Here is a 22,586-nt window from a genome sequence, read left to right as displayed (position 1 = left end):
AGGGCATCCATTAGGAAATGAATCAGAATTCCAAAACTGGTTTGTTTCTTTTTTTTCCCCCTAGTAGTATGGGAATAGTGATAAAAGTGATAATTGTAATTATTATTTATAAAAGGCCTAATACGTGCCACACACAATACTTAATATTTTATCTGCTTTAATATTATTTCTGACCTCCACTCTGTAAGACTCAAGGTAATATTCATTCTTAATTCAGGTAGAAGTAAGAATATTTGGGGGAGACACGGTACTCTTTGTCATTAAATTATATCTTACTTTTAAAAAATTAGATTATTAGTATGTCTGAATGCTAATCTTAGCCTGATAACATCTATTGCACAACGCTCTATTTTAAATTTTGTGTATGAGTTTTTGAGCCAGTTTCATTTATGCTCAATGTTTTAAATAAACTGAATGTAAATACTGATGCAACATTTTCAACTTTCTGTTTTAGATGATTAAATATTCGTTAGGGTAAAATTGTTAGACTATATCCATTAACATGCTCTAAACAGAAGTCCAAGCGATATAGTAATTGCTTCATTTCTTTTTTAAAAAAAATCCACTTGTAAAGAATAATGTGGTGGTTCAGACTAAGAATTTCACTTGCAAATATTTTCTTTTGAAACGAGTTCCCTTCAATATGATATTTGAAGTGTTCTTACTCTATGCTCTTTGGGTGCTTTTATCCATTTAAAATTATAATGATTATAAATATAAAATGCAGCTTACTTAGGAAAGAAGTACTTAAAACTAAAATCTTAGATTTAAAACCAAAGACAGTAATAATATGGAAACCACGGTGGGGAATTACAAATAAAAATAAACGGAATTTAAAACGTATTTTCTAGTTTCTTAACACCCATTCACCCTTCAGATAGACAGTTGTAAAGCACTGTATAATTTTGATGTCATATTAAATCCTTTATAGTTTTCATTTACGCTTTCTGCAGGTGACATGTGCATATTGTGTATTATTTATATTCCTGAAATTTTTGGAAAACTTTAAAATAAGTCTGAAATTATGACAGAAATAATACTCTTTGAATAGTTCTTTGAATCACACTTCCCAGAGTTCAGAATAGGAAACACTCTGCCCTCTGGGGCATTTTCAGATAGCCATGGCAGAGGGCTTTTGCCCATTAGTTCTTGCTCCCAGTTCATATAGACAGAGTTGGAGAAATGAAAAGAAGAAATCACCCATCAAAGACTCCATCTCAGAGCTATCATTTGATATAGGAACTCCTGGAAGTTACTAGTGCCCAAGAAATTGAGATTCTGCAAATAGCCTTCAAGGTTGAAAATATTTTACCAATCTGGAAGCAAATCTGTCTTCTTCAGGGATCCCCCAAGAACAGAGAGCTAAATGTCTCCTGTGCAGGTGACACCAGGCAGCGGGACAAAGAAAGTAAAGAGGAACTGAAGCAGAAGGAGGAAAAGCACGGGGGCTTCCCTGGGAGCTCAGCTGGTAAAGAATCCACCTGCAATGCAGGAGACCCCGGTTTGATTCTTGGATCCAGAAGATCCCCTGGAGAAAGGATAGGCTGCCAACTCCAGTATTCATGGGTTTCTCTGGTGGCTCAGAAGGTGAAAAATCTGCTTGCAATGCAGGAGACCTGGGTTCAGTCCCTGGGATGGGAGGATCTCCTGGAAGAGGGCATGGCAACCTATTCCAGTATTCCTGCCTGGAGACTCCTATGGACAGAGGAGCCTGGCAGGCTACAGTCCATGGGGTCGCAAGGCGTTGGACATGATTTAGTGACTAGATCACCAAACCACCACCAACACGATATATTGGAATGCATTTTTGAGGTTAACTTAATATATGTCCTACAATACACATAGACTGTACCTTTTTTCCTCCTGTGCTATATATACTGTAGGTTCTCATTAGTTAACTATTTTATACATAGTAGTGTATATATGTCAATCCCAATCTTTTCATTTATCACCCCTTACCCACTTGGCGTCCACGCATTTGTTCTCTATATCTGCGTATCTATTTCTGCTTTGTAAAAAGATTCATCTTACTATGTTTTCTAGATTCCACGCATGCTATGCTGTGCGGTGCCTAGTCGCCTAGTCGCGTCCAACTCTTTGTGACCCCCTGGACTGCGGCCTGGCAGGCTCCTCTGTCATGGGGAGTCTCCAGGCAAGAATACTGGTTTGGGTTGCCATGCCCTCCTCCAGGAGATCTTCCCAACCCATGGATTGAACCCAGGTCTCCCACATTGCAGGTAGATCTTTACCTTCTGAGCAAGCAGGCAAGCTCGTGAATCCTGGAGTAGGGAGCCTGTTCCTTCTCCAGGCCATCTTCCCAACTCAGGAACTGAAATGGGGTTTCTTGCTTTGCAGGTGGATTCTTTCCCACCTCAGCTACCAGGGAAGCCCCAGATTTCACATGAATGGGTTAATATATAGCAGTTGATTTTCACTTTCTGACTTCCTTCACACTGTATGGCAGCCTCTAATTTCAAACACATGTCTGCAAACGGCACAGTTTCATTCCTTTTTATGACTATATGGCTTAAATAATATGCTTTACATTATGTGACTTTTATTGTAATTTTTTTAAAAAGCATTAGAGAAAAGAATGCATAACTTCACTGGCCACTGCCACAGGCCACTAGTGCTTACCCTCACCTGGACCTTCTGGGGAATGTTAAGAAAGGCATCTCTAAGCTACCACACAGGAGATCAAAACAGGTAGTATTACCAAGATGCTCCTGTCTCCCACTGGCCAAGATGCCCTCATGGACATCAATACCCTCATACTTCCAAATGGTGTGTGTGTGGGGTGTGGGTGTGTGTGTGTGTGTGTGTGTGTGTGTGCGCACTCAGTCATGTCTGATTCTTTGTGATCCCATGGTCTGGAACCTGCCAGGTTCCTCTGTCCATGGAATTTCCCAGGAAAGAAAACTAGAGTGGGTTGCCATTTCCTACTCCACAGGATCTTCCCAACCCAGGGATTGAACCCACATCTCTTACACCTCCTGCATTGGCAGACGAATTCTGTACCGCTTAACCATCTGGGAAGCCTTAAGTGGTATACGAGTGAATGCCAATCGTTTTCTTCGGTAAGTCTTATGAGGCAGCAGTGAAAAGCCCTAGGTCAGGAAGCAAGAGGTATAACTGCCCAAGTCCACTGTCAAATGCTCACAAGTTACATCTGTTAGAACCTGGCTGAAGCCTGGACATAACTATTGTAATCAGCCCTGCAATGGCTGAAGTTGAGGCTAAGAGATTTGAAGTGGTGCAGAAGAGTCCAAACCACCTGCTAAATGACTCAGTTCCTTTCTTACCTTTAATCAGGAGCCTACTTAAATCAAAGATATCAATTACAAAAAAGATGAAAATTTGTTAATATTGATGTCATGATAGTGACATCATTTATGTGTAAAGATGTGGCAAATAATCAATACTAATTGAGTCTAAAGGTATATCATTAGTATATAAGACTCACATAATAATATAATTTCATATGTTATGAAGGAGATGCTTGTGCACTAAAGCTTGAGGACTAAGACACGTTACGAAAGTGAAAGTGTTAGTCTGTCAGCCTTGAGTGACTCTTTGACCTATGGACTATAGCGCTCCAGTCTCCTCTGCTCATGGAATTCTCCAGGCAAGAATACTGGAAAGTGAAATCCTTCAGTCATGTCCCACTCTTTGCGACCCTGCGGACTGTACAGACCACGGAATTCTCCAAGCCAGAATACTGGAGTGGGTAGCCCTTCCCTTCTCCGGGGGATCTTCCGAACCCGGGGTTTGAACCCAGGTCTCCTGCATTGCAGGCAGATTCTTTACCAGCTGAGCCACAGTGGACGTCCAAGAATACCAGAGTGGGTTGCCTCTCCCTTCTGCAGCAGATCTTCCCGGCCCAGGAATGGAACCGGGGCCTCCTGCACTGAAGGCAGATTCTTTGCCACCTGAGCACCAGGGAAGCCTTAAGAATACTGGAGAGGTTAGCTACTCCTTTCTCCAGGGGATCTTCCCAACCCAGGAATGGAACCCGGGTCTCCCATCTGAGCTACCAGGGAACCATTCTGAGACACAGTGTGAAGCCCTCATCAAAGTAATAACCCTTCTACATATTTCATGTTTGACAGACATTATTTAGCTTATAATTTGCTTAAAATAAAAGATCAACTTAAACCCACTTTTATTCCCATCCACTTTGTTCTTCTCCTGCACTTTACAAGGGTACTTTTTTAAGAATGAGAGAACAGAGGTAAAGGAAAAAATAATGGAGAGAGAGAAAGAGAAATTGCAAATTCTCGCTTGGGATTTTTTCCTTGGAAAAAGTGTTAAATGTGAAATAGCACCATGAAACACTTCAGAGTCCATTCACTTTCTTTTGGAAAATAATAGCTGGATTGAAATGAATACTTTAGAAGATATTTCATTTCTTGGCATTTAAGATCAATAGTTTTCTCACCATCATGAATATTTGGGAGAGAAGCTGGGGCCGCTAGCTTTGTTCATTGTAATTGTGGCTCCACTGTGGGTGGAGATGGAGCACCTTCCTCTCATTACTAAGAGCTTAGTAGCCCTGAGCTGAGGGCTGTGCTTCTTCATGTCAACAGTGTGGTGGCAAATAAGAATTCTCATTTAGTTTCTAGTAACCTCATTTGTCGAAAAGACTGTGTTTCAAGTGTATATAGATTTAGGCAAACAAAAATGAGGCCGCTAAATGCCTCTTTGTTCATAAATTGCATTCATCAATTAAAGAAAAGTTAAACTAAGGAAAGATTAACTGTACAGACTACTAACCTATTTCGAATTTTATTTTTAAAATATGTATGAAGTTAATTTAATTTTCAAATTGATTTTCCATTAGTGATAGTGTCAACGTGCTGCTGAGGTAGAAGGGCACTTATATGAACCACATTACAAGCGAGGGAAATTTTAAATTCCTGAAACTTTACTGTGAATGTGAGAATGAAAATAACATTAGCAGAATGTTCTGCATGGCAGTTTAAAAAGATATTTTTAAGTAAAAGCTTTGAAATTGTTCTTGTCTTCCTTTATGCTTTCAATTTTAGCCTGATTTGATCAAGAATAAAAAAAAGGGGGGGTGTCATGTTTTGAGAAACTTTAACACTGTCTCAATCTTGAGATGATGAGCCTTTCAAGCCAAATGACTAAACCCTCGGAGAAGGAGAAGCACCTCTGTCCCTCGTCGCCTCAAATTGTGAGGCGAGCAGAAGTAACGCAACTTAGATTAGGAGTAGGCCTTATCAGATAGCCTTCGCTTAACAATGACCACTGTTTGCCAATTAGGACCAATTAGCTTTCACTTAACACTGACCGATGTTTGCCAATTAGGAAATTAGGAACCGGGCGGAAACCTCCAGGAAAGTCCCGCGCGTGAAAGTATTGATCAATGAAATTGCTTTGCAAACGTGTAACCAATCCACTTCTCACCCTATAAATTTGTGTAACAGCTTGGGCTCGGGGCTCTCTGACCCGCACCATTGCGTTGGTTGCGGGCGGAGAGTCCTGGCTCGAGTCAGTAATAAACTTCCCTTCCTGCGAGTTGCATTGTCTTGGAGGCCTTCTCTCTTCCCGCTCGGGGATTTGGACATCAGGCATAACAAAATAAACTCCAGGCTCCTGACTAATACAATCATGTGACCAAGACTTGTGTGGCTTTATAAACCCTTTCTGAGTTCAGATCATGTCCCATCATTTCCCATTAGCTTGCCTATCACCCAAAAATGCTGAACTATAGCTTCACGTTTAGAATCTGATGCAATTAAAAATTCAACAAGACCAAAAACTTGTTAATGGCAAAACAAACCCAGTGACACATTATTGGGACAGCTCTCACCAAACCCCCACTGTGCTGGCTTCTCTTCTATTTGAATCACTGAAACAGTAAATACTACTCTTTTGAAGATCACAGAAATTCATAGACAAGTTGTCATCAGCATCATTTCTTTATGTCATTTCAGCACACAGAGGTTTCTTATTTTCTCAGAATCTACCAGACTGAGCTTATATTACCTAACCTTCCATCAATATCCAATTGATTTTTCCAAGTTCCTGATCAATATTTTTTCATTTTTTCACCAACCAATTGATCTAAGTTATGCTTCAAACATGTGTACATTTACATGACAGTATGCAACAGGCAAAGCAGTGAAAAAAATAGCAATCTTATAATTTCTCTAGTATGCATTTCACTAGCTGTTTTAGACATTGTGTTTTTTTGTCCAGATATCTGAGAAAATCTGCAAATATTTTTCTCTAATACCATTATTGAACACATAAAAATTTATACAGCAAGTAAAATATCATTTCTCCAACTTTTCATATTACTTTACATAGAATGAAAAAAGTCTAATCCAATCAGATTAGAATTTATAGCTTTAAATCTATTATATCTTGCTAAAGATGCTGAATCTAGTTATGAATGAGCATTAGCACATCATTACCTATCATGGAAAGAATTTCGATGATCCAATCTCAAACTTCAGCATATATATAAAACTTCAGGTTATATGTAAAAGTACCTGTATCTTGCTTCTGGAGTGAGGCCCAAGAACCACCATTTTTATTAGCCACCTGTGGGTTACGGGGGTTAGACAACCCTTGGAAGAAGTATCACTTTGATTAGATTTATACTGCATTCTACCTTCTTTGCACTTTTTTTCCAGCTTCATTGATTAGTAATTGATGAATATAATTGTATATAGTTATAAAGTATACAGTTTGGTGATTTGATAAACATATATATCATGAAATGATTACAAAGATCAAGTTAATTAACACATTTACCACTTCATACAGTTGACTCTGTGTGCATATGTGGTAAAAATGCTTAAGATACACTCTCAGCAAATTTCAAGTGTACAATATCATATTAACTAGGATGATCATGCAGTATAGTAGATCTTCAGAACTTATTCATCTTATGACTGAAAGTTTGTACCCAGTGACCTACATCTCCTCATTTTCCATTCTCTCCAGTCCCCGGTAATCATTATTCTACTGTATTTTTAGAAAATTGGCGCATTTTTTAGGTTGTTTATTATGAATAATGCTGCAATGAACACGGAAGTGTATATATTTCTTTGATATACTAATTATATTATCTATTTGATTCATAAGTAATAAAAATGAACCACAGGAAAACACTCTAATTAGCTTGAGTCTGATATTTGATGTGGTTCTGTAAACTAGAACCTCATTCTCAGAGCACCGTTTTTTTTTTTTTCCTGAGATGGGGAGTAGAGTATTCCTACAATTTTAATATTTTACCATAAACCATCATTTATTGTATTTCAACACAAGTCTTCTGAAAAATCTAATGTGAATCTAAAATACTTTGATAAAAGTTCAGTGCCCACAGTAAGGGAGATGATAATTCCTTTCTGCAAAATATCAGACTTTGCCTGGTATATTGCCTTTTGTTCTCGACACCGAGCTTTAAGAACAGTGGCAATTTTCTAAACAATCAGAGGAAAGAACCAGTGAAGTTTAAGAAACATCAGTAGGGACATGATTAGTCATTTGGGCTTCTAGATAAGCAGCCCTCATTGTGCCCTCAAAGTGACAGTGCCATTAACAATGTGGCTCAAAAATGGACATTAAGAACAATTCTTGACAGACTGGGAGTTTGGCGTTTTAATGAATTTTAACTATACCTTATACAGTTTCTAAACTCTTACAATTATTTTGAATTTGGTTTTCCAAATTTTGGTGATCTGGGGTAAAAATCTATTTGTGTCTAAAGATGAGGACTGTTTGATGAAATTTGGGATTTTTTTTTTCCTGGAAAAGAATAGGGAATCATTTATTCAACTTTGTGTATTAGAATTCTGAGTTACATACAACAAAAGGTCAGGTTAAAAAGAGTAGAGTCAATAAAAGGACATTAGGAATCTCAGACAATCAGACAGCTGGGACGGGCATTGTTGTTATCAAATCCCTAAGTTGTATCTGACTCTCTGCGACCCCATGGACTGCAGCACTCCAGGCTTCCCTGTCCTTCACTATATCCTGGAGTTTGCTCAAACTCATGTCCATTGTATCAATGGGGTCATCCCCTTCTCCTCCTGCCCTCAATCTTTCCCAGCATCAGGATCTTTTCCAGTGAGTCAGCTCTTCACATCAGGTGACCAAAGTATTGGAGTTTCAACTTCAGGATCAGTCCTGCCAAAGAATATCCAGGGTTGATTTCCCTTAGGATTGACTGGTTTTATCTCCTTGCTGTCCAAGGGACTCTCAGAAGTCTTCTCCAGCACCACAATTTGAAATCAACCCTGTATATTCATTGGAAGGACATAGTGAAGGACAGGGAAGTCTGGTGTGCTACTGTCCATGAGGTCAGAAAGAGCGGGACATGACTGAGCGGCTGAACAACAAACAGCAGCAGGTAACTATAAAATTTTGTTTATTGAATAGTATGGGCAGACTTTTTCCTGAGTATGAAGAGAAGTACTTTAATATACAGCAATACTTATAAATAAGACTAAAGTTAAAAAGTTACAAGAAATCAATCTCACTGCAATACCAGTGAATTAATTTTTAAAGTTGCTTATATTAAAAGAAACTTCACATTATTGAAATCTCATTAAAATTTGTTTTAATTGAAAACCAAATCAGGATAGGAACTAGAAAACTTTAGACTAAAATTTATTTTTAGTTTCAGTAGACTCAAAAACTTCAATAATCAAAATGTTTAGCAATGAGTGAATTTTATTATTTCTAGCTAAATATAATAGTTAATCAAAATAGTAAAAGAAAAAGTTCCTAAATGTCACTAAGCAAATACAGAACCACCCATGAAATCAAAATGAGACTCAATGAGCTTCTGATCATCAAGATAAATTGCAGTACAGTTTATAAGCCTTTCTGTTAAAAAGGAATACAAGGCAGGCTAAGCAGACAGTCGCTCAGAAAAAGCAGATGTTGATTCCTATTCTACTCACACAAAACACGTTTTTCCTGGACACAAAAACTCCATCACAATTACAGTTATATATATCCAACAGTTGCAAAGATTCAGACACTAGTGAAGTGACTTAGCCCGCGTGCACATATATCCAACAGTAAGTGTCACATGCAAATCATAGTCCCTCAGCAGCTCATCAAACAATATAAGGAGCAATTATGTCTCAAGATTAAGAAATAATAATACCTAATAATTGTTTAGCACTGACTACGTGATAGTGAGTTTGAGCAAACTCATTTAGTTCTTGTAAAAAAAACCTCCACATATATTATCCTCATTTCTTGGATGAGGACAAAAAGATAGAGATGGGTGAAATCATTGCCCGTAAACTCTAGCAACTGGCAGAGTTAAGATTGGAGCAAAAGAAGGTGATCTCCCATATCTGGTTTTGTTTTCATCACAGTGCTCTAGTGTCTTGAACTAAGTAAGTAACTAGCTTATTAACTATTAACTGATTCGACCTTCCCCAAAGGTGTGCCATAACACTTTAATATGTAATGAATGAATATGTCAAGTCAGCCTGAGACTAATCTCCCGCAGGCCTTAGCAGCCGTGCACGGTCAGAGGACAGGAGAGGAAGAGCCCCACTAACAGGAGAGGGAGAGCGTACTGATGAATGAAGTAGGATTGAACAAGAGAGCCACTGAATCCCATGGTTTCCAAGGTAACATTGTCAAGTCATCTCTGAATTATCTTTAGATTGAAAAACAAATTTGTGTGGATGCTGTTGACTGAAAAAAATAGTCACAATCTAGAAATTAAGCATGCATGCATACTTAGTCGCTTCAGTCCTATCTAATTCTGCAATCCTATGGACTGTAGACCACCAAGGTCCTCTGTCCTTTGGATGCTCCAGGCAAGAAGACTGGAGTGGGTTGCTGTGTCCTCCTCCAGGGGATCTTCCTGACCCAGGGATCAGACGTATGTCTCTTAAGTCTCCTGCATTGCAGGTGGATTTTTTTGCCACTAGCACTATCTGGGAAGCCCAGTGGTGGTGGTGGTTTAGTTGCTAAGTCATGTCCAACTTAAGAGTTATGTTTTATTTGGTGGGAATTTTTAGGACTTCAAGCCTGGAAGATAGCATCTCAAGTGACCCTGAGAGAATTGCTCAGAGGAGGGGCAAGGAGGAGCCAGGTTTTCTAGAAGTTTGCAACACAGGGCAGGTAGTCTGAGCATCAAAAGATTATTGCTGATTACGGAAAACCAGATCTTAAGTTCAGGAATTTAGTCCTTTTCTATGTATTAGGGAGATGGAAGAGTCTGGGCCTACTGAAATCATTCCTTTCATAGGCATCTCAGCTATCTGGGGCCTGCATCCTGCAATTTGATTTTTCACATCCTTAACATCACTGACTCAATGGACATGAGTTTGAACAACCTCTGGGAGATGGTGAAGAAGAGACAAGCCTGGTATGCTGCAGTCTGTGGGGTCTGAGTTTGACGTGACTGAGCAACTCAGCAACAACAAACTTTCCTGTAGGGAGTGGCATCAGTCTGATTGCTACCAGATTGCTACCCGATCTGGGGCATTTTTCCTATTATTCCTCCTGGGCACCCTCCATGCTCAGATTTTCACGTTTGGAGGGCCGGAACAGTTGATGACTATGGCATCCTTGTTTATTGATATGACAGGAAACACCCCATTTCACAACTCTTACAAATGTTTTAAGTTGTCTCAAAGTAAAGTCCCTCCATTTCTCCAAAGACTTAATAAACCCTGATGGTAAACACACAGAGAGGCATGGGTGAATTCTGCATGGACATCAAGGAAAGGGTTGAACCGCAATGCATGGAGTGGAAATAACCCCTGAAAAGAAAACTTTAGAAATTAACACAATGCAAGAAAGATAGCTTCCAGACAGAGAGAAAGTTGGAAAACTATCAACTGATTCCTGCACCCTGCACCCCCCACCCCACAACCTGCTCCAAATCCCGAGAGAGTTTGGAAGGGATGCAAGATCTGCTCTTGTTCAAAAAGAGTTCTCAAAGGACATAGTAACTTAATTGACTTCTAAGTTACACTTTTAATTAAATGGATTCTAAAATGAAATGAATGGTCTCAAGAGATACAATGCTTCCTTTATTTGAAAGACAGTTCAACAGATTCTTGAGTGAAAAACTTCATCCAATCAATCTCTAAGATTCCAAAATTCTATAAATAGTTGGGGAAAAATTTGGGTGCCTTTGTGTCTTTCAAAACAAAAACAAAAATTGCTTTTCTTTTTTTACCAATGAGGAAGATGCAAATTCCAGGAAGAACTAATAATTATTATTTTATTTGGGAAAATGTCATATATTCTAAAGCTATATGTCTGATAGCTATCAGAGGCTTCAAAATCAGTTCAGTTCAGTTCAGTCCTTCAGTCGTGTCTGACTCTTTGCAACCCCATGGACTGCAGCACGCCAGGCCTCCCTGTCCATCACCAACTCGTGGAGTTTACCCAAACCCATGTCCATTGAGTCGGTGATGCCATCCAACCATCTCATCCTCTGTCATCTCCTTCTCCTCCCACCTTCAATCTTTCCAAGCATCAGGGTCTTTTCCAATGAGTCAGCTCTTAGCATCATGTGGCCAAAATATTGGAGTTTCATCTTCAACATCAGTCCTTCCAATGAATATTCAAGACTGATTTCCCTTAGAATTGACTCGCTTGACCTCCATGCAGTCCAAAGGACTATCAAGAGTCTTCTCCAACACCACAGTTCAAAAGCATCAATTCTTTGGCACTCAGCTTTTTTTATAGTCCAACTCTCACATCCATACATGACTACTGGAAAAACCACAGTCTTGACTAGATGGACCTCTGCTGGCAAAGTAATGTCTCTGCTTTTTAATATGTTATCTAGGTTGGTCATAAATGCCAAAGAGTAAGCATCTTTTAATTTCATGGCTGCAGTCACCATCTGCAGTGATTTTGGAACCCAAAAAATAAAGTCTGTCACTGTTTCCCCATCTATTTGTCGTGAAGGGATGGGACCAGATGCCATGACCTTAGTTTTCTGAATGATGAGCTTTAAGCCAACTTTTTCACTCTCCTCTTTCACTTTCATCAAGAGGCTCTTTAGTTCTTCTTCACTTTCTGCCATAAGGGTGGTGTCATCTGCATATCTGAGGTTATTGATATTTCTCCTGGCAGTCTTGATTCCAGCTTGTGCTTCCTCCAGCCCAGCGTTTCTCATGATGTACTCTGCATATAAGTTAAATAAGCAGGGTGACAATATACAGCCTTGATGTACTCCGTTTCCTGTTTGGAACCAGTCTGTGGTTCCATGCCCAGTTCTAACCATTGCTTCCTGACCTGCATACAGATTTCTTAAGAGGCATGTCAGGTGGTCTGTTATTCCTATCTCTTACAGAATTTTCCACAATTTATTGTGATCCACACAGTCAAAGGCTTTGGCATAGTCAGTAAAGCAGAAATAGTCAATAAAGCTTCAAAATAGATTTCCATTAATATTCATCATTAATTTAAACCCCAGTAATGCCATACTTAAGTGGTATAAACATAACCCAAATATAAGTTTGAATTCCTCTTTTTATTAAAAAGAAGCAAACTATAATTATCTCAACCTCAGTTTAAAATATAAACAATAAATATTTCTCAAAGAAAAAAGACCCTTTGAATGACAGAAATAGGTTGTTTATATTCAGAAACAGAACTATGCCTATTAGAGAGAATCATTTTTTTTCTAAAAACATATGCCCTTGAATACTACATCCCAACAGAAATAATTAAAGAAGGAAAGTAGGAAATGATAAAATAATTTTTAAATATTATCTAATCAAAATGGATTTTTCAAAAGGGTCATGACACTGATCTTAAGGAACAAGTGTCCTGTAAATACCTAATCTAAAGAAATGCTAGTAGGAACTATCAGGGGGCAATTAATTTGGGATATAAAAGTAGTCAAACACAAAAGTCCACACAAACACAAACATATACTCACATAATATCTGTAAATGTATTTATTACACCCATATGCCCCAAATCAAAGGTCATTTTAAATGATTTTAAATATATATATAATATCCAGGACTTTTTTATTGAGAAAAAACTAAAAACATGAATTGAATGTGAAATTTCCAGTTAGCATTCAAAACACATACCATTCTTCTGATTCTACTAATATGGTGGACTATATATAATTTAATTTCCTAATATAAAACACCTAGAAATGAAAAAAGAACATAAAATATGATATTTCAGCTATTTACCTGAGATTAAGTAAAGTGTGAGAAATCACTAAGATCCAAGTGAAGAAAAAGATGAGAACCAGAGTAAGATTATGTTGATGCTTAGCATTGATGAAGCAACTCAATAAGGAAAAAGAAAATCCAATTACACAGGCAAAAACCTGAATAGACATTTTTCCAAAGAAAATACACAGATGGCCAGTAGGTACATGAAAAGCTGCTCAACATCACTAATCATCAGAGAAATGCAAATCAAAACCAAAATGAGTTATCTCATCACACCTGTCAGAAGTTTTATCATCAAAAAGTCTACAAATAACAAATGCTGGTGAGGAGGAGGAGAATAGGAAACTATCCTACACTGTTGCTGAGAATGTAAATTAGTGCAGTCACTATGGAAGACAGTAGGGAGGGGTCTCAAGAAACTAAAAACAGAACCACCATATGATCCAGCAATTCTGTATCTAGATACATATCTGAAGAAAACAAAAACACTGGTTTGAAAAGATACAAGCAACCCCATGTTCATAGCAGCATCATTTACAACACGAGATATGGAAGCAACCTGCATGTCCATCAAAAGATGAATAGATAAATAAGTTCAGTCACTCAGACGTGTCTGACTCTTTGTGACTCCATGGACTGCAGCATGCCAGGCTTCGTGGATAAATAAGATAGAGATATGTGTGTGTGTGTGTGCATGTGTGTGTAACGGAATACTACTTAGACTTAAGAAAGAATGAAATTTTGCCATTTGTAACAATATAAATGGACCTGGAGGATATTATGCTTAGTGAAGTAAGTCAAAACAAAAAGAGACAAATATTGGATTTTATCACTTATATGTGGAATCTAAAAAATAAAGCAAATAAATATATATAACAAAACAAAAAGTGACTTACAGAGACAGAGAACAAGCTAGTGGCTACCAGTGGGAAAATAGAAGGAATGAGGGGCAAGATAGGGGTAGGAGAGTAAGAGGGCCAGGCTACTACATATGCAATAAATAAGCTACAAGGATATATTTTACAGCAGAGGGGATATAGTCAATGTTTTAAAATAACTTTAAATGGAATATAAGCTCTAAAAAGATAGAATCACTATGTTGTACACCTGAAACACCTAAAACTAATATAATATTGTAAATCAACTGCTCTTTAATTAAAGAAATATAGAAGTTCACTAGAAGCTGAAAAAGCAAGTCTCTTAACCTTCAGAGCATTTAAGGGAATAAAATATTAATTATAAATACCAATCCAAAATACCAAAAGCTAAGTGTAAAAAAGTCAAGACAAATACAAAGCATTATACTTAAAGCAATTCAAATATACCAGTAATAACATGAAATGTGACAGGACTATACTTGCCAGTTAAATATTGGAAAATTTCTGCTATACAGTCCAAAGAGACATACCTGAAGTATAAAACCTGAAGTTTGAAACAAAAGTAAAACCTGACAAGATTTGTACAAGCAAAATTTAAAAAGTATAGGCCAGTGTTTCATGGGCAGACATGCAAAATCAATTCCAAACGGATTGCAGATACAGATATAATTGTGAGAGAGAAAAATATCTCTTTATATCTAAGATTTTAAGATAGAAAAGGTATTCATGATCTTAAGTTAGGAAAGTATTTCTTAAAGAAAACTCAAGGAAGCACTAGCAATAAAAGAAATGACATAAATCGGATTTTACTAAAATCAAGAACCTCTGTTTATCAAGAGATGTTATCCAAAGAGTGAAAAGGCAAGCTAAAATTAGAAGATATTTGCAATTCATATATCCATCAAAAGATTTTCCTAAACATCAAAGAAAAACAAAAAGACAATCTAGTTACAAAAGGCTAGACACTTGGAAAAGCATGTCCTAAAGAGAATGCCCACGCTTCAATAAATATTGTTCATTAAGAAAATGGCTGCTTAAATCACAATACTATCCCTATCAACACCCACTACAACGGCTTCAGTTTTTTTTAATTGAAAGGAGTTATGACAATGTGGGCTATTATGACAATGTGATAGCAAATGGGCTATCATATACTACTGATGGGAAAATAAATTGGTAAAACCATTTAGGAAAATGCTCAGTATCCACTGAACATAACCATACACTATTATTAATACCCAACAATTCACTTATTGGGCATACACTCAAGAACAGTACATTCATTATGTATACCAAAATCATGAATTGAAAAGAAATAGTATTCTTAATACCATAAAACTACAAATAACCCTAATTCTATCAAAAATAGAATTGACAAATAAAATATGGTATTTTCCATAAAGTGGAACACTATACAATACTAAAAATGAATAGTTACTACTACACATAGAAACATCAGTCTCACAAATATTATATTGAATTAAGTGAAATATTAAAAATACTCTGTATCATTCCAACAATATAATGTTAAAAGCAATTGAAGCTAACCTACAGTTTTTCAGTGGAATTATGGTTAGGAAGAAATGTGGAGCACTCCTCTATATTTTGATCTGGATTGAGGTTATCAAGGTGTGTTTACTCTGCAAAGATCTATCAAATTGCAAGTGTATGATTTTTATATTTAAAAATATGATTTTAAAGATATTTACTGTCTTTTGCCTTGCACCCTTTGATTTACTACTGGTGCCTCCCACTGGCTGAACCCATGGAGAAGCCAGAGCTGAGAGAGCAAATCGTTGCAGTGGGTAGAATATCAGGGTGCTAGAGCCCTGAGCAAGGCTGGAAATACATCTAAAGTGGACAAAGGAGAACAACTAGCTCAGAGGCAGTTCCAAATGCACACTGGAGCTTAGATTATAACAATGGAAAAACGGAAATAGATTGAATGTCTATGATCAAGTGAATGAATAAATTATATCTAAAATAACTATACAATGGTATACCTTATATCATCGCAAATTAGAGGTGGATGAGTCAGGAATAATGCACAAACTAAAGCACAAAATGGAACTTTAGAAAGAAAATACAGGGTGACATCAATTTTCTGTATTTTTAAAACATATATGGCTGTATGTGTGTGTTAGTCTCTCAGTTGTATCCAACTCTTTAGCATTAGAAGTAAAATGCTTTAGAAAATTAATATCAAATTCAGAATAGCTATTTTTTTCCAGGAGAAGAGTGAAATATGGGCATAGTTTTTACTTGTATTTGTGATATTTTGTGTCCTAAGCTATGGGACAGTTATCTACGTGTTGATTGAATCACTCCTTACACCTTGGGGAATATCTAAAGTATTTCATAATAACACGCACTAAAAAATTCTGGACTCATAGAATATCCATTTTGTAGGGCGTTACTTGAATTGGGAATTAAAAAAATCATTCCCATAGGGTTAATTTTGACCCATCAATGAAGGGTGAGTAGACCCCGTCAACACAGCGCATCCTTCATGTTTACTCCTAGACTAAGGGCAGTCTGGATGCCCTGTTTGTGAGCAGTTGTGTGCAGCTGTGGGCTTCCCAGGTGGCGCTAGTGGTAAAAAAACCTGCCTGCCAGGTTCCAAATGTGAAATTAGGGTTTGAGCCCTGGGTCAGGAAGATCCTCTGAAGGAGGGCAAAGCAACCCACTCCAGTATTCTTACCTGGAGAATCCCATGGACAGAGGAGCCTGGCGGGCTACGGTCCATAAGCTCACAAAGAGTCGGACACCACTGAAGTGACTTAGCATGCCACACACACACACACACACACACACACACACACACACACACTCCTGAAGCGCCTTAGCCACAGCAGCATGTGCAGTTGTGGAAGTTATTTGGGGATAATAGAGCCATCCGTGGCTTTTGAACACAGCAGGGATAACTGGTCCACAAAGAGATTTAATCCTCAGCTTTGACTCATCAGCCTAATACTCTCTAAAACTCAGTTCACTTTAGTAAATGTATATATGCTTCGTGATGTTTTCTACTGTGATGTTTATATCTATTTATATAACTGTTAAAGACATCTACTATCAAATGACTATTCTGATTTGTATTCCTTGAAATTTATTTAATGTCTTTTTTTTTTCTTTTTGAGGAATACCTTTAGGTATTCTTGCTTTCTGCTTATTTAAAGGTTTAAAATTTACTTCCTTAGATCATATCTTTATCCTTGTAATAATGCCTAATAGAGCTGTCCTTATTTTGCAAGCATAACAAAGACTATATGTTGTGTAGTCCTGGAGGCTTTCTGATGAGTACTGCATAAGTTGAGGTCCATTTAACAAATATGGTCTCATGCACTGTCAGCATATGTATACTCACTATAATTAAAATGCAATAACAAGAAATGCATGGCAAATGAGTTTTAAACCTCTACCGACATATGAAATAACTTCTCCCTCCCAGGGTCAATTGAACCACATTTCTCACTTATTTTACCCTATGTCTCCACATAGATCTATAATAGTAAAGGGGAAAAAAATTCCCTTTCTCATTACAGAGAAACACTGTAATAATTTAATTTCATTGCTCAAGCTAAGGACTTTTAAATATCACAATTTCTATGGCAATCCCCTTTCCATTTACTGTACTGGAGAATATCCTTTTATTCAAACTGCATCCATAAAATAATATCAAGTGCAAGCAAATTGCAGCTAAACCAATCACAGCATGGTAACTCTTGAATTCATATTCTTAAACAATGAGCATAATTTCAGAAATGCTTCCTGTTTCTCTCAACATGGAAGGAATCAAGTCAGTGTGTCTTGTGATCACTAAACCTAAAGATTTAAAGTGGAAAATTTCAGGATCCCAACACTTGGCCTCAAAATTTATTAACAAAGCATCTGGACTTGGGATATTTTTCTTTGATTAAGGTTGGCATTTGTTCAGCTAAGCATTAGGCTATAAGGAGAGCTTCTTCCCTCAGACTGCTGTTTGCATGGAGTGTGCAAATAGTTTCTCCTCCACAAACCCCTAAAGCGGCTAATGCATTCCACTGTCTAGAATAATCTGAAGATTGCATTTATTTAGATAACAGTGTACTTTGTAACTGTGGAAAGCACGTTCACTTACATAGATAGAATTTTCTATAAATAGTTAGATTCGAATATTTTTTGAATTTCACTTTCATTTTCATTCAAATATTTGATATCGTATAGACACATCTTTAATTTGAATGGACAGAAGAAATCATTTGTTTCCTTTGAGAAATAACAAGAGAGTTAAAAAATTTTGTTGGTGTTATTGGATATTACATGTTATTTACTTACCTTAACAAGAAACTTCTTGTGTTTTTTTTTCTTCTTCTTTCTTTTTTAAAACTGTGGCCTTGGCATGAAACCCTCAATGCCCCCAGCGTCTTTTCTATCCTCTGGAAGTCAGAGCCAGAGTGGGAACCCAACCAAGATTGGCACCAAAAGTGATGTCCTCATCTTCAGCACCATCCCTGAGAAATCTGTTCCCTTATGGTCTTTTAACATTCAGTTTTGTGAATGCTAAATGTCTACTACACACAGCATTTTTTTTTTAAGTACGAAGGAAAAACATCAATGAATACATTGAAATTTATTAAGTTAAATGTCACTAATAAACAATTTTATAAGAATGATTTTCAGGAACAGAATGGAGAATGACTATGGTATTTGTCTATTCTTTACCTATGTCAATTAGCTATTTGTCAGCAGCCACTACTATTTATATTATACATTAATAATTTTAAAGAACCTAGTTTTTACATTTAGTAAAAATACAATATAAGTAGTTGATAAATTAAAAGGTAATGAAGCACTAAGTTTTAAAATGTATTACAGAAGAAAGGATTAGTGGCCAGGAAACAGATTCAACTACCTGGTAAGCTTATTTTGTATGTAATTCTTTCTTTTTGCTTTGTAATTGAAGGCTTTGGAAAATGAAGTTTTTTCCAATTGAAAAAACTTGAAGACAGCTTAGTTAAATTGAGCATCACTGACAATGTTTAATATCACGTTGCAATCAGCCGTGCACTCCTTTTCCGTTGTGACTCATTTCTCTTTTGTTATGTGTTTTCCGATAAGACTCACTTAGGTGTTTTATTTATCTATGTAAGCACTAAACTGGCAAGTACTACATCCTGAATATAGTAGTATCTTATTTAAAATGATTCACACTTTTTTCCTGTGTTCAAAGCACCATGCTGAAGACTGAAAATATTCAGAAAAATTAGACACGGTGCAGCTTGTCTATCCTGGGTTTATAATACACCAGGAGAAACAAGTTTCTAATGAACTGATGTAAATTCTCATAATATTGTGAGCTATGTTCAGTGGAATCACCAAGGCTGTTAATCAATTAAGATAACTTAAGGAAGACTTTCAGAAAAGGGCATATGTGAGCTGGATCTTGAGAAACAAGTGGGAAGGAGGAATAGACTGCAAATGATGAAGTTTCTCAAAGTTCAGTCATTATGGATCACATCTAAGACCTACGTCAACACCTCTGTAAATAGGTATGTCATATTTTCCTCCATATGATTTGTTTCATCAAATTTTAAGTAAAAATAAAATGTTGTAGGACTTCCTATAATGAAGGAAAAAAAAAACCTGTCACCCGCCACAAAGAGAAGGTGGATTTAAAAAAAAATATGTTGAAACAAAGAAAACTATATTTGATGTAGCTTTTGTTGTACTAAAGACACTAAATAGTCAGGTGTAGTCTAGGTCTGCATTCCTTCTTAAAAAAGGAAATCAACACAAGCTACTGAAAGTAAATAAAGATTCATTTAAAAAGGTAACAAAAGGATTCTGCAATGATCTCACTTGTGTGCGCCCAAATTCATATGATAAAACCTTCACCCGCAGTGTACTTGTATTTGGAGACAGGCCCTTCTAAAAAGAGACACAAGAAAGCATGCTTTCCCTCTCTGCCTGTGGGGACACAGCAAGAAGGCAGTCATCTCAAGACCTTCAGATTCTTTCCTTTTTAGTAAAATAGACTTCCTAGTCAGACCACAGACAAAGACAAATTGACTATCAGAAATTAAGCAATGGCAGTATTTCACAAATGTGAACAGAAATTTATTAAATCATGACATTTATCTGTTCACTACTTTGATAACATAGATCTATTCTATTTTTAATCCTGAATAATTTAAATAATTACTCTACATTAAATATTTAACCTATTCAAAATGATCCTGTCCCAAATATATCAATTAAATGCATACATTATATGCAAGATCACTTTTATTAAACCAAATTAAATATTGAACTAAATTTAATAATTAAACTGGATTTCATATTAGATCAATTTAACACACAGTGTAAAAAGTTCAGTTTGTGCAAGAATGAAAGGGTAACAGAAATAAATACTGGATAGGTTAAAAAAAAGAGACAACTATAAATTTAGTTGATAAAATTTCAAACACGAAAACTTTAAGGTACTAATTCATGTGGCATACACATGTGTGAGTGTGTGTATCACTGTACTGATGCATGTAAAGATAAAATATATTGTTATAAAAGTAGACCTTTATTCTGGAGAGCTACAACAAGTTATTCATGACTTCCTAGAATTATCAGTTACCACTGTGGCATATGTATTTCCCTATTAAAACGCAGGCAAGTTGAATTAAAAACCCTAAATTACCTCCTCAACCCCTAATGAGAGCTACCATGTTCCTAATAAAAGATGGGTTTAGATCGTGTCTGAGCAGTTAACCAGCCTCACTCTTCAAGCTTATTTATTAATTGAAAATAAAAATATTTATTCAGCACTTAGTTGTGGATACTGTTTTAGGTCCTGAGGATATACAAATGAATAAATTGGGAAAAAATTCTGCTCCTATGATGTTTCATTCAAGTGTGGGGAGTGAGGGGGTGACAGAACCAAACACAAAATATGCAAACAGCATGAAGTGGGGAAGAGGACGGAGGACAGAGGACGGCAGGAATGGGAAGGATATTTTATTTGGGAACCAAGACAAGGCCTTTCCAGAAAGGTGACATTTGGGCATTAAGAGATGAGGGGGTGTTTCTGACCTGAAAGAAGAGTGGTTAAACCTCAAGACTGAAGGAAAGGAAGCGACTCCTTCTCATACTTCCAGAGAACCCCAGGTTTGTTTACAGACTGTCCCAAATAGAAATATTAAATGTGAATATTCAGGAAGTTTAAAGATCATAGACATTAGAGGAAGCTCTCAAAATCCTAAACCTTTGTGCAACTATCAATTTAGATGTTAGTTCTGACACATATACAAACTCCAGTGAAATTCAAAATATAATTATTGGAACTTTCCTGGCAGTCCAGTGGTTAAGTTTCCATGTTTCCACTGCAGAGGGCATGAGTTTAATCACTGCTTGTGGGACTAATATCCCACATGCCATGGGTGGCCAGAAAAATAAATAAAGTTCTTGCCTCCCTGAACTTGTTTTTAAGAAAGCAAAAAATTTAATACAATTGTTTATATCCAAAATCTAAATCAACTCTAGACTCTAATCACTGATATACAAGATGAATGCTATCTTCTGTTTAATTTAAGGCAAACCAAAATATGCTGTCCACTACCTTTCCCAAATGCCACAGTCCCTTTTCTGCCTTTATGAGGAGGACACATAGAACATGATTGAAATTTCTCTGTTGACTGAAAAGCTTGCAGAACCTTGGAGTCCTCATTCCGACCATTCATCCCCACTTGTCTTTACTTGTCTGCGGAAGTAAAAGGTGTAGAAACATTACACTGAATTTACACTAAAAGCAAGATGCAAGCTGAAAGTTTGGGGCTAAAACTCTAAAATAAAACTTTAAAAAAAATCAATTTCAGTAACTTTTCTGAATTGTATTATTGGGATCTATGATTACTTGACTTCTAATGAGTCAATTTAATTATATAACAATGATTTGATGTTTTAAGTTCCATTTCTTTTCATTTCAAACTTTAGCAATTATGAAAAGAATCAAGCCAATGTAATTTAGCTGGAAAAGTAGAAAATTGGGACTGCTCAATATTTTACACATATTCGATTTTCCACTTCATTGTCTCAGCTCTGCCAACACAGACTGACGTTTTGTCTCATGGCATAAGTAGAACAGTGAAAGTTAAAATTCTCAGTCCAGAGCCATCATCTGTGAAACTTCCTTCCTCGGGAGACGCTTCTTCTCTATTGCCTTGAGATTTTATCTGGCAAAGAATCTCTAAAATGTCTGTTTGGTAGCTTTGTGTATTCCTAACTAAGATAGTGAGAAATCAAATTTATTCTAGACAAAATCACTTACTTACCTTATAAACATACTTCTATCCCTATAAGTTTCTTAAGGTCTCAGGACAAATTATCCTTTTCTGGATCCTCATACTTTGAATAAATGTCTGACATGCTATAGATACACCCCAGATTGAATTCAATTAAACCACAGTGAAATACCCAGAAGCACTTAGTTCCTCTACCTCTTAAATCTCCATTGTTTGCCCCTGACATGATTTGGGCCAAACTTTATTCAATAACATTTGTCTTACTGCATGTAAAC

Source organism: Cervus canadensis, chromosome 20 (genome assembly GCF_019320065.1).
Source record: "Cervus canadensis isolate Bull #8, Minnesota chromosome 20, ASM1932006v1, whole genome shotgun sequence".
NCBI classification, from domain to species: Eukaryota; Metazoa; Chordata; class Mammalia; order Artiodactyla; family Cervidae; genus Cervus; species Cervus canadensis.
This window is presented reverse-complemented; position numbering follows the sequence as displayed.